Raw genomic sequence first — 5,641 nt, forward strand, 5'->3', positions numbered from 1 at the left:
ACATACCATCAGTGTTAATATTGGCATCTTCTTTTAAAAATCCTAGTTATTCTTAGCATGATATTGGGGAATCTCATTGCTATTACCCAAACAAGTATGAAATGTATGGTTGCATATTCATCCATAAGTCAAATCGGATATGTAATTATTTGGTCATTTACTAAAATCACCTTTTGGAGGAGAAGGGTGGATTGTTAGTGTAGACGATTTGGAAGACATAATTAGAGGACATGTATGGTTGGGTTCCATTTGTATACTTGGTGGAATCTGGCATATCTTAACTAAACCTTTTGCATCAGCTTGCCATGCACTTGTATGGTCTGGAGAAGCTTACTTATCTTATAGTTTAGATGCTTTATCTATTTTTGGTTTTATTGCTTATTGCTTTGTCTGGTTTAATAATACAGCTTATCGTAGTGAGTTTTACGAGCCCACTAGACCAGAAGCTTCTAAAGCTCAAGCATTTACTTTTCTAGTTAGAGACCAACATCTTTATTTAAAGGAAACTTGGGCGTTTATTACTTGGACCATATTCACGATTTATTTACATACTAGAAAAAAGAAACGATTGAAAGGTGTAAATTCTTCAATAGTGGCCTCTATGGGTTTTCTCATAATTTGGATATGTTATTTGGGATCAATCTATTAGGAATAGGACTACATAGTTATGGTTCATTTACATCTAATTGAATTAAAATGAGTTGAGTAAAGGGCCTAACAAATACAAACTTAATTAGTATATTAATATTACGATAAGCATATTAATATTATTAATTAATAAAAAATAGAAGAAATTAAGTAAAATGAATTTAATTTTAATAAAATAAAATAGATATCAATTAAGTAAAAGTCTAAGCAAACTTTGCATAAACCAAACCATCAAGAACCCTTTAAATCAAGTAATGTAGTGATTCAAGGGGTTCTCACAACTACCAAATGTATCCGGTTATAATTCAAATTCATTTTTTTTAAGTTAATCTAGAGAAGAATTTTTTTTTTCATTGTACAATGAACACTATTAAAAAAAGGATTTTTTGCTCTCTTTGATTTTTTGGTTTTAGTCATTTATTCATGAAAACTATCTATAAAAAAATTAGATAGGATAGCCTCAACCTTGTCAACTGATAATGAGAAAATAAAATCTGGATAAATACCAATACCTATTATAGGTATAAGGATAGAAATCGAAATAAATAACTCTCAGGGCCCAAAATCAAAAAAGAAAAAGTTTGGTTTATTAAAAAATTTGTATCCATAGAACATCTGGCATAACATATATAATGAATAAATAGGAGTTAATATCAATCCAATTGCCATTACAAAAGTGATTAGTATTTTTGTCATTAAAAGATATTTAATTCATAATGAATTAAATCTCGCCAAGTAGGATTTGAACCTACGACCCGTCAGTTAATAGCCAACCGCTCTACCACTAAGCTACTGATGATGAATGCGCTAACTATGGATATGATGCCAAAAAAGGATTGGGGTTGGTTGGATGTATTTACCAAAATAACCTAATCCTTTTTTTGAAAGATCCACATAAAAATATGCTACCGAGATAAGTAAAGCTAATGCAACAGTAGTATTTATATCATTTATGAGTGCAGCTAACTCCAGGATGATAAAAAGCTTAGCACTTATCATTCTTATTACTTTTTCAAAATCTTAAATTAATGATGGGTTCTATTTGCTGTCTAAATTAAATGTACACTTGAATCATATTGAAACCTTTGTCAGGCTATTGTTCTCTTGTTTTGTTCCCTAAAAGTCATGGAGTAAGACATCGATTAATAAAACATGAGTTTAATTAGTCGATTTATTAGTAATCAGGGAAAAATATTATCTAGATAGGTGAATAGATAGTAAATGGGTTGGTTTGAAAATAATGAATTGGTGATTATAGAATATTATTCTCATAAGACATAAATATAACTAAAATAACAAGAGATTTTGACTCCCTTCGTGTCTAAGTAAGGTGGCGAAGCCAACAAAAAACAAAAAAAAGGGGTAAGGTGTTTGATCCAGGAATTTTCACTTCTATTTATCTATCATAGACATGATAATGTACTCCTAGACTTCCTAATACAAGACCTAAGCCCAAAAAGATTAAAAGAAAATCATGTATCAGTTCAGGTAAATCCATTAGATGTAAAATAAAAGATAAATAAATTGAAATTTCATGACCTTATTGATATGACCAGGAAAAAATTTTATATACTAAATTCCTAATTGAATTAAATCCTAAGGAGTGTGAATTCATCTAGGTACAGTTATAGGACTAATCTAATTCTTTATATGAATAAATAGTTTGAAACAGTTTCAAAACTATAAACAAGCAAACCATAATGATTTTTTTCCTTTATTTTCAATCAGTTTTTGATCTCTTGTTCTTGTAATGGATTTCTTAGTGGATTTATCCAAATTTTTCTTATCAACGTAGCTTTTTTATTAGTATCTTTGATTAATTTGGTGTTTTCTCTTATGAATTAATGAAATAATAGTATATGAATGATATTTTTAGTTATTATCAATGAGGGTAATAGAATATATTTTCTAATAATCGATTGGGTTACTAATAAAAAGCCTCTTATTACTTGAGCATATATAATGCTATCTTAGGTTTCTGCTATTTCTCAAAGGGGCTTACATAAAATTCTGAGAAAACAAAAACAACTCCTATCTTATTTGTCAAAGAAAAATGGAATACGTTATAAAGAAAATTAATTAATCAATTGGATATTCAGGAGCCACAAACTAATTAAATTGAAGAGTCATTTTGAATTATTTGATTTATTAGATCTTGAATTTTTATGACCAAATTTTTGTTTTAAGCAATTCATGGAAGAATAAATCGAGGAAAAACCTATGAATGCCCCAGCTATAAGAAAAGACCTCATGATAGTCAATATGGGTCCTCACTACCCATCAATGCATGGTGTTCTTCAACTTATTTAGAATCCACGAATGAAAGATTCCTCATCTCTGGGTGCTTAAGTATCCACCATAAGCCTTTTCTCGTTTAAACCTCACCCTTAACTTGAAGGCTATGCCGTCCTAAGGTGCTGCTAAATGGAAGGATCTTATCAACATCCATGAATGATAAATCATTGTGCATCAAATAACATTAAAAGTATTGGTTTCAGAAGATGGAATGTCTAATGTTTTTTTACCCGGTGAAGTAATCGGATTATTAGGAGCTGAACGACTATAGATGTAAGGTATAGAAGGGGAATGAATGCTTTCATTTTTGGCATTTTTTGTCTTTAATGAAGTCAGCTTTACCTCATTCATCAACTCTATATGATAAGAATATTTCTATCAAGCATAAGTTCTATTACAAGTCATAGAGCCTATCAATCTATTCTCACATTTTTTTTATTTGCAATTCGGGAGTTAGTTCTTGAATTTTAAAAGAATACACAAATAGAATAAGAAAGAGAAAGAGTCTACTTCCAATTCAAATGAAGAAAAAAGTATTGTTTCTAAAGATATCAATTGCTAAAATTCTAAGCAATTGCCCCTTTCGATGAATGCATGAAAGAGAACTTCAAGTAATGAATATTCTAATAAATTATCGTTATCATTCTAATGAATTCAAATATAGTAATTCTAGTTAGAAAGTAGAACATTTTTTTTATTATGTCGTTAGAATGAATAATGGTAAGTCATCCCCTTTAATTGCTAGATATTCATATTTTCTATTATTCCAATCAAAATCAGTCGGAAAGATTATAAATCAGTAAAAGAAAAAGTAAGTAGACCTAACCCATTGAATCAGAACTATTTCATTTTTCAATATATTAATAGAAATATCAAAATATTTGATATTGTATATTGATTTTATTTAAATGAAATTGGTTAATTGGAGGATTTCCCACAAGAAAATGATCCCTTTCCTTTCTTAAATCTTAAAAGAGCCCCTTCCCCCCACCTTTTTTTTTTGAAAAAAACAAATGTGCTTTTTGTCTAAGTTACTTCTTTTTTTGTCCAAGTTTCTTCTCTTTTTGTCTAACTCACTTCCTTTTTTTTTCTTTGTGAGTTTCGGGAGTATCCCCATTCATAGGTCACTATCGTCATTATCATCAATAAGAAAACCCTTAGGCTTGTTATCCAGGAACCTGTTCAAAAATACTAAATTATTTATTCAATTATCAATTACAACATAAAAGATAAAAGAAATGAAATGTGAAATTCTTGAGTCGTCTACCTCCCTTCAAATGAGGAATCCCTTTAATTCTTAATTTCTTAATTCAAAAAAAAATAAAAATTCTTAATTGAATAAAAATAACAGAGTATCCTCTAAAAAGGAAAAAGAATTTCACATTCTTCCTTTTGAGAAGGGATGAGGTAATCCAGCCGCACCTTGCAGTACAGCTACCCTGTTACGACTTCATTCCAGTCACTAGCCCTGCCTTTGGCATCCCCCTCCTTGCAGTTAAGGTAACAACTTTGGGCATGGCCAGCTCTTATAGTGTGATAGGCGATATGTACAAGGCCTGAGAATGAATTCACCGCCGTATGGCTAACCGGCAATAGCTTACTAAGGCGATGAGAAGATCCCCTATATGAATAATACACATTCCAGTTGACTAAGCCTAATTCTAATTATTTTGTTCTAAAGTAAAGATATCCACAAGGCAGTTTGTCCTATTCCAATATTCACAACCAAGAAGTACTGAATTCTCTTTCCTTTCGGATAGGCCCTAAAAGTTTCATTTTGGTGTAAAATCTAGGTTATGACAATAAATCTAGTTTACTAATTGTAAAATGTTTAATTACTTGAATGTATCAACAGAATCATTTGATTATTTCTGCTAATGATTCTAACAAAAATCCACTTTGGGGGTACAACAAGAATTTGTATTCTCAAATAATATTAGAAGGGCTTGCCCTCAGTGTAGAAATTCCATTTTCCCTATACTTGCTTTAGTCTCTATTTGTGGTGACATAAATCCCTCCCTACAACTCATGAATTAAGAGGATAGCAAGTTACAAATTCTATCTTGGTAGGACATGTATTTCTATTACTATAAAATTCATAAATGAAGTAGTTAATAGTGGGGTTACCATTTTCCTTTTTGTGGTGATGAATCTTGTATGTGTTCCTAAGAAAAGGAATTTATTTCTTTTTTTGAGGATTCGTTGTAATAATGAGATAGACTTCTGCATATCTACAAAAATAGGTCAATAATATCAAAATCAGATGAATCGGCCTATATCGGCTTACTAATGCGATGTCCTAATACATTATAAAATTTTTCTTTAGCCAATGATCTAATTAGAGGAATAATTGGAATTATTGTATCAAACTTTTTCATAAGATTTTCCATTATAATTCTAGAGAATGTTTACTACCTTGAGATTCTCTATTCAATCCTTTTCCTTCTTCTTGTTATTGGATATCTCGTTCATACACATCTTCTCTTTGTTTCTCGAGCCTATAGTGAGTTATAGATAGAGGTTGAAAAGGTCAAATCTTTAATGATTCCATCATACATGATTGAGTTGCGAAAACTTCTGGATAAGTATCCTACATCTGAACTGAATTCTTTCTACTGCTCATAGGAGTTTGATAAAATATAGAATAAAGATATACAAACAAGAGCCAATCCTAACAATTAGGCAGAAAAAATTGGGT

The 5,641-nt window shown here is 30.3% G+C and overlaps 1 non-coding gene across 1 annotated transcript; it reads right to left on the minus strand.

Moving 5' to 3' along the window:
- Positions 1-1,375: 1,375 nt before the first annotated feature.
- On the minus strand, positions 1,376-1,447 carry TRNAN-AUU (transfer RNA asparagine (anticodon AUU)). The gene has a single exon. It is a non-coding gene; the product is annotated as a tRNA-Asn (tRNA).
- Between the last annotated feature and the right edge of the window lie 4,194 nt (positions 1,448-5,641).

Source organism: Prosopis cineraria, unplaced genomic scaffold, assembly GCF_029017545.1.
Source record: "Prosopis cineraria cultivar Desert tree isolate PC_DT_omini unplaced genomic scaffold, ASM2901754v1 PC3, whole genome shotgun sequence".
In the NCBI taxonomy this organism is placed as follows: domain Eukaryota; kingdom Viridiplantae; phylum Streptophyta; class Magnoliopsida; order Fabales; family Fabaceae; genus Prosopis; species Prosopis cineraria.